The sequence below is a fragment of the Sapajus apella genome, unplaced genomic scaffold (genome assembly GCF_009761245.1).
Source record: "Sapajus apella isolate SASKATOON/1434 unplaced genomic scaffold, GSC_monkey_1.0 scaffold94, whole genome shotgun sequence".
Lineage (NCBI taxonomy): Eukaryota > Metazoa > Chordata > Mammalia > Primates > Cebidae > Sapajus > Sapajus apella.
The window spans coordinates 440,401-451,922 of NW_022437034.1; positions in this window are offsets into that span (position 1 = coordinate 440,401).

The following is an 11,522-nucleotide window of genomic DNA, read 5'->3' on the forward strand; positions in this document are numbered from 1 at the left end:
CCACCCGCCTCGGCCTCCCAAAGTGCTGGGATTACAGGCTTGAGCCACCGTGCCCGGCCTAATTTTTGTATTTTTAGCAGAGATGGGGTTTCACTGTGTTAGCCAGGATGGCCTCAATCTCCTGACTTCATGATCCACCCACCTTGGCCTCCCAAAGTGCTGGGATTATAGGCGTGAGCCACTGTGCCTGGCCAAATTTAATTGACACCCTAAATTTAAAATAATAGTTGCAAAAAGTTTAAAATGAAAATTACCAGTCCCAGCCCCTAGTACTGTTGTTTCCTGATCATCCCCTCCACCGCTCCCAGGAGAAAATCTGTTTAACCATCTTTTGGTGGTTACATGGACATGTTGTAATAACATGTTCATATCACTATTTCATGATTTATCAATTTAAAACATTATCTGTTGATTTCTCCAATAATAGTAAAGGATTTAAATCAAACACTCCACTACCCCTCCTCACTTCTTTCAATATATCTCCCAATATAGTTTAACACTCTATCATGTATGTTCTATACATATATCTACTTGCATATGTATAATACATACAGTACATTTATAGATACAGGATTGTGTTGTTCTATTTCTTGACCATCCATAAGATAAGGATACTAGTGCCCCTACCCTTCAAACTTTCCTATATTCATCAACCTCACAGATCCTCTGTATTCTCATTTATACACTGTCAGGCGTTAAGTATACATTCTATCATGCAGTCATAATTATTAGCGTACCTCTTAGCCGGGCATTATAGTGGGCACCTGTAATAATCCCAGCTACTTGGGAGGCTGAGGCAGGAGAATCGTGTGAATCTGGGAGGTGGAGGTTGCAGTGAGCCGAGATTGTGCCACTACACTCCAGACTGGGCAACAGAGTGAAATTCCTTCTCAAGAAAAAAAAATTATTACTGTATCTCTGTTTATAGGGAGATCCTGAAGGTTAGTATCACCACACATTATCTACATTTTGACTGTGTATGTATTGCCCAATTTAGAATCAAGTAAAATATATGTCATCGTTGTTGTTATTGTGGTTTTGAGACAGGGTCTTACTCTGTTGCCCAGGCTGGAGTTCAGTGAGGTGATCATAACTCACTGCAGCCTTGACCTCCCAGGCTCAAGTGATCTTCCCACCTCAGCCTCCCAAACAGGTGAGACTATAGGCACGCACCACCACACCCAGCTAATTGATTTTTATTTTTTGTAGAGATAGAGGTCTCCCTATGTTGCCCAGGCTAGTCTTCAACTTCTGGGCTCAAGCAATCGTCCCACCTTGGCCTCCCAAGGTGCCGAGATTACAGGCATGAGCCACTGTGCCCAGCCTGAAATATATTTTGATTATATTCCTTTTCTGTACAGATTTGTGTTCTTCCTGGAGTTCCTAACTTTGCTTTTTTTTCCCTTCAGTATTTGCCCTTATTATCTGCAGACTGTCAAACTCACCATCATCATAACCAATTCTAGAGTCATTTTCTTCTTCAAAGACCTCCCTCAGGAGCTGCCTTTCCTGCCCTAGGCCAGGCTGATTGTTCTCTGACTGCCGCTCAGCTACCACCCTGGGACGTGGAGGTGGAGGTAAGGTACCTTTCTAGGAAAATGAGCTGGGGCTGGGCAAGGTGGCTCACGCCTGTAATCCAAGCACTTTGGGAGGCCGAGGCAGGTGGATCACTTGAGGTCAGGAGTTCAAGTCCAGCCTGGCCAACATGGTGAAACCCCGTCTCTGCTTAATAGAAAAATTAGCTGGGCATGGTGGCGGGCACCTGTAGTCTCCGCTACTTGGGAGGCTGAGGCACGAGAATCACTTGAACCCAGGAGGTGGAGGTTGCAGTGAGCTGAGATAGTGCCACTGTACTTAAGCCTGGGTGACAGAATGAGAATCTGTCTCGGAAAAAAACAAGAAGATGAGCTGGTGAGGTGCACAGTTTGGGAAGGAGGCAAGCCCTCTTGGATCTGCAATCCAGTAGGTACACCCAAAATGAGTCTTGTATGTTGACACTGAGGAATGAAGGTCACCTGGCGAAGCTGGGATGAAGGAAGAGACAGGTGGGGTTATGATAGGTAGAGGAAAGCATGGCATGTTTTGTGGGGAGAGATGGAAAGAAGAGTTGGGTTAGTCTTAGCACCAAAGGCTCAGAGAGAAAAATGAGGAGAGCAACCCTGACTGAAGAGCCTGAAAGAAGTACTGATAAAGACACAAGGCCAGGCTTCGCACAGTGGTTCACGCCTGTCATCCCAGCACTTTGAGAAGCTGAGGCAGGAGGATCGCCTGAGCCCAGAAGCTCAAGACCAGCCTGGGCAACATAGGGAGACCCCTATCTCTGCAAAGAAAAAAAATTAATAGATTAGCCAAGCATGGTGGCACATACCTGTGGACCCAGCTACTCGGGAGGCTGAGGTGGGAGGATTGCTTGAGCCTGGGAGATTGCACCATGAGGCTGGAGGGTAGATTGGACCAGACAGAGCAGCCCACAAAGTACCTGAATTCCAGGTGTGGAATGTGGGCTTGTCCTGCAGGCAGGCAGGTGGAGTCACTGGCTGTGCTTTTGCAGTGGTGTGTTATGAACCAACTGGTGAAATATGGGATGTTTTAGTTTTTCATTTGCTGTAACAGATTACCACAAACTTGGTGGTTAAAACTACATGAATTTGTTATCTTACAGTTCTGAAGGTATGTAAGTCTGACACGGGCCTCGGTGGTGTAAAACTTAGGTGTTTTACACCGGGGCCACTGTCCTCTCTGGAGGCTCTACAGAGTGTTTTCTTACCTTCTCCAGCCTCTAGAGGCTGCCCGCATTCCTTGGCTTGTGGCCCCTTCTGTTGTCTTCAAGCTGGCAAAGGAAAGTGTAGCCCCTTTCACACCACATCACTCAGACCTTATCTTTTGTCTTCCTCTTCCACCTCTGTGGGGAAGGGCCTCTGTGATGACCTTGAGCCCACCTGGATGATCCAGGGGAATCTCTCTATTTTAAGGCCATATGATTGGCAGCCTTAATTCACCTGCACCCCCAGTTTCCCTTTGCTGTGTAAGGCAACAGTCACTATTTCCAGGATTTAGGACAATTAGGACATGGACATCCTTGAGGAGGTGATGGTGTTATTACTCTTCCTACCACATTGTGTTAGTTGGGTCTCTTTGCAAACAAAAAAGAAAGAAAGAAAAAAGAAAAGAGCCATGTATTGACTTAAATAACTGAGGGCTCAGCATCTTTCTTGCTTTACCTCTGGATCTGCTTTCCTTGCTGTTGGTTTTCAGGCAGTTTCCTTCCATGAGTGGCCCTGGGAGCCCCAGGCATATATGCTACCAGCTTAGTAATATTAACAAAGGGTCACCTCTCCTGGTAGTTTTAGCACAATCCCGGATGATGAGTATTGACTCTTATTAATCCAGCTTCTGTCCAGGGCTGTCCCTGAACCAAACCCTGTGGCTTAGAAGAAATTCTCATGGGTCAGGCATGAATTTCATATGCGTCCCTGAGGCTGAAACTTTAGAAGCTCCCCTAAACCGCAGGGAATGAGAACTGGGGGCTGGTGATTCCTTAGAGGAAAACTGGAAGATTGCTATCCCCAAAACAACAGTGGCGGTGGTAATTGCACAACAGCATGAATGTACTTAATGCCACAGAACTGTACAGTTACAAATGACTAAGGCTGGACATGGTGGCTCACACCTGTAATACCACCACTTTGGGAGGCCAAGGTGGGCGGGCGGATCACTTGAGCCCAGGAGTTCAAGGCTAGCATAGTCAACGTGGTGAAACCTTGTCTCTACTAAAAATATAAAAATTAGCCAGGCGTGGCAGTGCACACCTGTAGTCCCAGCTACTCAGGAGGCTGAGGCAGGAGAATTGCCTGAACCCAGGAGGCAGAGATTGCAGTGAGCCACGATCGTGTCGCTGCACTCCAGCCTGGGTGACAGAACCAGACTCTGTCTCAAAAAAAAAAAAAAAAGGTTAAATTGCTAAACTTTATGTTATGTGTACTTTACTACACACAGAAACAGAGACTAGATTTAAGCTATATATCAACCCATGGACTTTTGATGAATCTGCTAAAAAAGAGGATCTTTCTCTTTCTCTTGAGGCTGATCTGAGCCAAGGATGGAGCTGTTGGAGCTGTCATGTCCCCAGGTGAGGAGAGAACCTGCCTGAGAGCAAAGACAACATGAGGAAAGCAGAGTCCAGAGATTCAGGCAGTCAGGTTCCTGATGATGATTGGGACACCTGGACCCAGCTGTGCCAGAAGCCCTCATCTGACCAATGAAGTCCTTCTTATGATTAGATCAATTCAATTTGAGTTTGTCACTGGCAATTAAAAGACTCTAGACTTATAAAAACAAAAAGTACAAGGGACGGTGGCTAGTAAGCAGCAAGAGAAATCCACAAACAGCAATTCCTGGACAAGGGTGAAGCAAGGACAGCCTAAAGGCCAGAAAACAGCAGAATGTTCTCAAACAAATGTAGATGTGGTATGTCAAGAAAATGAAAAGAAAAGACAGTATGCTTTCAATCAGCAGTCTTCAAACTTTCTGGTCTTAGGACCCCTTTACACTTTTTTAAATTATCAAATTTTGGGTGTGGTGGCTCATGCCTGTAATCCCAACATTTTGGGTGGCTGAGAGAATCACTTTTGTCCAGGAGTTAGAGACCAGTCTGGAAAACAGAGAGATCTTACCTCTTCAAAATAAATAAATAAATTAGTAAAAATTATTGAATTTTTTTTACATGGGATATATCTACTGATGTTTGCCATGTGAGAAATTAAAACAGAATATTTTATTTTTATTGTTATGTATCTATTTATTTTGAGACAGGGTCTGGCTCTGTCACACAGGCTGGAGTGCAGTGGTGCTATTATGCCTCACTGCAGCCTCCCACTTCCAGGTTCAAGCGGGTCTTCCCATCTCAGCCTCCTGAGTAGCTGGAACTAAAGGTACACATCACCATGCTCAGCTAATTTTGTTGTATTTTTTGTAGAGATGGGGTCTTGCCATGTTGCCCAGGCTGGACTTGAACTCCTAGAATCAAGTGATCTGCCTGCCTTTGCCTCTCAAAGTGCTGGGATTACAGGTATGAACCACTGCGCCTGGCTGAGAATAATTTAAAATAGCAATGATAAACCGATTACATGTTAACATAATTAATATACTTTAAGACAAATAGCTATATAGCCTTTTTTTTTTTTTTTAAGACAGTCTTGCTCTATCACACTGGCTGGAGTGCAGTGGCATGATCTTGGCTCACGGCAACCTCCGCCTCCTGGGTTCAAGTGAATCTTATGCCTCAGCCTCCATAGCAGCTGGGATTATAGGCGCATGCCATGACGCCCAGCTAATTTTTCTATTTTTAGTAGAGACGGGGTTTTGCCATGTTGGCCAGGCTGGTCTTGAACTCCTGGCCTCAAGTGATCTACCTGTCTCAGTCTCTCAAAGTGCTGGGATTACAGGTATGAGCCACTGTGCCTGGCCCATATACATTCTAAAATTTTAAAAAATTACTGAGAAGAGTGGCATTATTTTATAGTTTGTCAAGTCTCTTTGATGTCCAGTTTAAGACAAATTCAGCTTGCTGGATTTTCTTATCTGTCTCCTCATTTCTTATCTCACTCCTATTTTCACACCACATATCACAAAGCTTCTGAAATTCTACTGTACCCTTTTGAGAAAAAGTGTAAAATAACATCTTAGTATTATTGTGAAAATAGTTGTGGTCTTATAAACCCCTGAAAAGGTCTTGGGGATCCCAAGCGTCCCCAGACTCACTAAACAAACCCAGCTGTTCATTGAAAAGACACCTGGATCTGAGTTCTGGCTATGTGGCTTTCTAGCGGTATGACCTTGGGCAAATTAACCTTTCTGAGCTTCTCTTTTCTCCTCTGTAATGAAGCCCATCTCATAGATTTGTGTTGGGGGTGAAATTAGACAATATTCGTGCCGGGCTGATGTTCAGTACTCAGTAGATGGGATCCAATTCTACTGTTATTAAGTCTGGGGCTGAGGTGGTGGGGTGAATGGCGCTGTCACTGGCAGTAATAGGGACATAAAGGGCTGGAGCCGGTGTGGGGGTAAGAAAAGTTTGGTTGGGTTGTGGTGAGTCTGAGCTGATGTTCGACCACCCAGGTGGAGCAGCTGGGCTAGAGCTCTGGGATTGGGTCTCAACTGGAGATCAAGATTTGCAAGTTGTAGGTTTCGAGGTGGACATGGAAGATGGGAGGGCCAAGAATGTTAGTGCTGCGAGGGCAGGAAGGGCGTTGGAGCTCCGAGTTTAAGAACAGTGCCTGGCACAAAGGAGGCTTTTACTTATTTACCTGTATTTTTAAAGAAACACAGGTCTTGCTCTGTTGCCCAACCTGGAGGGCAGTGGTGTGATCACAGCTCACTGCAGCCTCCAATTCCTGGGTCTGATCAAACAATCCTCCCACCTCAGCCTCCCCAGTAACTGGGACCACAGGCACAGGCCACTAGCCTGGCTTATTTTAGTTTATTTTTGAGATGGAGTCTCGTTGTGTCACCCAGGCTGGAATGCAGTGGTGCCGTCTCAACTCACTGCAACCTTCCCCTCCCAGGTTCAAGCGATTCTCCTGCCTTAGCCTCCTGAGTAGCTGGGATTATAGGTGCCCCCCACGACACCTGGGTACTTTTTGTAGTTTTAGTAGGGATGGGGCTTTACCATGTTGGCCAGGCTGGCCTTAAACTCCCGACCTCAGGCAATCTGCCCACCTCAGCCTCCCAAAATGCTGGGATTACAGGTGTGAGCCACTGTGCCTGGCTGGAATGGACATTTTAAAGGTGAGTATGAGTTCAACAAAGTCATCCTTTCTTAATTTTAAATTTTGTTTCAGGTATTTAAGGTCAGTGTCAATGGTTGAAAACTATTGGACAGAGGAGATCTGGGAATGTATGCAGACTGCGCATTAATGCTTAGGGAAAGAGCTCTCCTTTGCCCATGGCTTGGCTATAAGCTGTGCTCTTTTGGGTTTAACCTTGTCATATACAACATGGACTCTTTGCCAAGGGCCCCTTGGTGGTCCTCAAGGCTTTCTCAGATGGCTGTCTCTCGGGGCTGGTCTCTCCTTTAGCTTGTCAAAGGACATGGAGATGGGTCACTAGAGCAGGCCCTCCTCAGGATACAATCCAGCCTCCCTCAGCCAGTGCATTTGTATCACGGCCCTCGGGTGGGGCTCAGCCACGATCAGGCCATCTGGAAACAGGCTGCTGGCACCTGGGGCTTCTGTGCTGCCAGGAGGAACAGGGCATGAGGATGTGTCCCTACACCCAGGCTGCCCTCCAAGCCTGTGCAATGCAGCCCCTGGTCAGAGAGGCGGCTCAGCTGTTGCTGACATGTATGGGAATCCAGAGGCCGGGTCCCCTTCATACTACCAGGGCCCCACACAGACCTGAGCTGACACATAATATGCCAGATGGTACAGAGTGCTCACATGGGCCACTTGCCAGACCTCTGAGGCCTTTGTGAAGCAGGTGTCTTCACCATGACCATGCCCAAAGCTAGTAAGTGCCTGTGATGGTTAATTTGATGTGTCAGCCTGGCTAGGCTCTGGTGCTTAGTTGTTGGTCAATCATTCTTTTAGATGTTGCTCTGAGGGTATTTTTTTGGATGAGATTAACATTTAAATCAGTAGACTCTGAGTAAAGCAGATTACCCCCCTCCCCCCCTCAACACACACAATGTGGATGGGCCTCACTCAGTCAGTTGAAGGCCTTGAGAGAAAAGACTGAGGAGGAAGGAATTAATCTCTAGACCACCTTAGCATTTAAGGCTGCAACATCAACTTCTGCTAGAATTTCCAGCCTCCTGGCCTGCCCTGCAGATTTCAAACTTGCCTGCCCCGATCATCGCATGAGCCATTTCCTCAAAGTCTCTCACTCTGTTTCTCTGGAAAACCCCTACTACTGCAGTGCCTGAGGTGGGATCCAGTTACCCTACTCTGCCTTCCAGCTGCTGGCAGTGCATGTCTCTGCCTGGAAGGGTGATCCAGGGCTTGATCAGGCAAAGCATCAGGGATGGAAAATCTGGTTACTCTTGTGGCCTTGCCTGGTGAGGGGCACCCCTGAAGTGAACCCTGTTTCCTACTGATTCCATGTCAGCACTGCTTTTTCTGCTGACAGAAATTAAATCAAGCCAGTTGCCATGGCTCACATCTGTAATCCTAGCAGTTTCAGAGGCTGTCGGGGGAGTGGACCACCTGAGGTCAGGAGTTCAAGACCAGCCTGGCCATCATGACGAAACCCTGTCTCTACTCAAAATACAAAAAAATAGTCGGGTGTGGTGGTAGGCGCCTGTAATTCCAGCTGCTTGGGAGGCTGAGGCAGGAGAATCACTAGAACCCAGAAAGTGAAGGTTGCAGTGAGCCAAGATAGCACCACTGCCCTCCAGCCCAGGCAAGAGAGAGAGACTATCTCAAAGAAAAAAAAAATGTTCTAGCCATCTAGGCATGCACTGTCTACTGAATCCCCTCAAATCTCCTGCCTTATCCTGGATGCAGACCTGTTTTTATTTTTATTTCTGTCTACAAAAGCAGCTAGGTGGACAGGCACAGTGGCTCATGCTTGTAATCCTAGCCCTTTGGGAGGCTGAGGCGGCCGGATCATGAGGTCAGGAATTTGAGACCAGCCTAGCCAGCGTGGTGAAACCCCAAATCTAAAAAAAAAAAATTAGCCGGATGTGGTGGCGCGCACCTGTAATTCCAGCTACTTAGAAGGCTAAGGCAGGAGAATCCCTTGAACTCGGGAGGCGGAGGTTGCAGTGAGCTGAGATTGTGCCACTGCACTCCAGTCTGGGCGACAGACGGAGACTCCATCTCAAAAAAAAAAAAAAAAAAGCGGCTAGTTTACTATATCTTTCCTTTTTATTGAAATTTGAAAAACTGCACATCACTTATGTGAGCCACATTATAATGGAAAAGGCAGATGCCTCCAGAGGAGACACACAGGGTGGCATGTGTGATGTGTGTCATCAGAATACATGTGTGTGGGTCTGCGTCTAGCTGCCTTCATCTGCACGGCGCCAACAATGATTGTGAAGAATCTGTGAGCCATGCGTTCCTTTATTAACGCATCGCATGCTGTGCAGGCCCTCCTCTGTGCCAGGCACCACACTGGGTCCTGGGGACCCTACAGGGAACAAGACACAGTCTCTGCACTCAGGGAACATGCAGTCTAAGTGTCATCCCTGAGGCTGGGTTTGAAGGGAAGGGAGGAGCGTTAGAATTGGGGCCTGTAGCGTCTTTATTACTTAGCTATTTATAGTTACAACCGGGGCTCTGTGAACCTAGTAATATTCTCTGAGTCAAAAACATTAGCATTTTTTAGGCTCTCCAACCCTGCCTTCCACAGCCTCTCTGTGAATTTCACTGTGGCACCTTCACTTTCTGCCCCTCCCACATGATTCTGTAGATGTAGTGTCCACGAGCCGAGCTTTGGCCCCACCCAGACCTGGGATTGGGTCCTAGCCACACCATTTCCAGCCATGTGATCTTGGTCTCACCACCTAGCCTTTCTCAGCTTCCCTTTCCTCATCTATAATACTAATTTGGAGGAAAATAATAGTTCTGTACTTTTATTGGTGGGGCTGTTAGGGAAATTACTGAGATGATACATACCACAGTCCCTTGCAAAAGTGCTAAATAAATGTTACATGCTGTAGTGACTTGCATAAGTGCTAAATAAATGTTGATATCCTTTTTTAAAAAAGAATTTTTTTTTTTTAAGACCGAGTCTCACTCTGTTGCCCAAGTTGGAGTACGGTGGCGCGATCTCGGCTCACTGCAATCTTCACCTCCCAGGTTTGAAGGATTCTCCTACCTCAGCCTCCTGAGTAGCTGGGATTATAAGTGCCTGCCACCACACCCAGCTAATTTTCGTATTTTTGGTGGAGACAGGGTTTCACCATGTTGGCCAGACTGGTCTCAAACGTCTGACTTCAGGTGATCCGCCTGCCTTGGCCTCCCAAAGTGCTGGGATTACAGGTATGAACCACCGTGCTCAGCCATAAATATTAACTTCTATAATATTATTTTTGTTATTGTTACCTATCTCCTTACTTATGTATTTTTCATTATTCAAAGGCAAGGACCATTTTTCCCCTTCTCCTTTCACCCTCCTCCTTATTCTAAATTGGACGTATGGCAAATTTCAGCAAGTTGATGAGAAAAATAGAGGGAAAATCAAGATATAAACATAAAATGGAGCCAGCAGAGACTTAATACAGAAAGCACATCCTGACTTTAGTGGGTCACAGGATTGGCTCTGAGCTTCCTAGTACCCAATGAGATAAGGGAAACGGAATTAGTTACGTAATGAAACGCTGTTGTCCATAAAATAAGCGAATAGCTCAGGAGGAACACACCTGGGCAGCATTCTTTCTTTCCTTCTCACTTTCTTCTTCTTCTTTTTTTTTTTTTTTTTTTCTTTTCTCACTTCCTTCTTGAGCTTGTGATTCATTTTGCTAAAGGGAAGACCACTGTGGGAAAGTGTTCGTGAATGTGATGGGAGTCCCAGTTCTTGGCAAGGCCCACCCCTCACTGTCTTCAGGTGATCTGTTAATAATAGAGAAGATCTAGTTCCTGGCCCTGATCACTAGTCTTGCAACAGGGCTGTGTTTTTGAAACCAAAAGTGTCATACAGATAGCAAACAAGATGTGTCTCACTGTGGTTAGGCTATTCTGTAGCAACACTTGTTTCCTCTCTTTCGCAATTTCAGGTTCCATGGGACTTGATCTAAACATGAGCTGTGCAAGTCCAGGGCTCAGGCTGACATAACCACTGTCTGCGCCCTGAGTTGATTTGAATTTCCCCTTCCAGTCTGTGGTGCAACATATCGAATGCAGCAGTCAATAAGGCTTTATTGAGCACTTTCTTTGTGCAAGGCTCCTGTCCCAGGCCCTCCCTGGGAACCCTGCATCTAGCTTGCAGTAATAGGGGTCAAGAAGGACGGGCAGATAATCCTGGTTTTGAGAAGTCAGGAGGGAGCCTGCAAACTTAGGGAGCTAGAGAGGCCTGGAAACTTCATGGAGGAGATGGGACTTGAAGGATGAGGGAAGCAGGAAGGAGAAGAGGCTGTGTGTGATGACAAGGACTCGAGGTGGCACGGTCCAGTGGTGTTCAGATGCCAGGAGGAGCCTGACCTGCTTGGAGTGGAGGGGAGGAGGGAGAGAAGGTGTAGATGTCAAGATGTCCTGGAGGTCAAGGCTGCTACAGCTGCTCCCTGCTCCCCACGTCAGCTACCTGGCACCGGAGTCAGGAGTTGATGAAATCCTTGCTCCTCCTGTTGCCCCCTTCAGGGGATCCTTGGGAAAAAATCCAATATGAGACTTTTTTTTTTTTTTTTTTTTTGAGATGTTGTCTTGCTATGCTGCCCAGGCTGGAGTGCAATGACATGATCGCAGCTTACTACAATCTCCGCCTCCCAGGTTCAAGAGATTCTCCTGCCTCAGCCTTCTGAGTAGCTGGGATTACAGGCATTTGTCACCGTGCCTGGCTAATTTTTGTATTTTTAGTAGAGACAG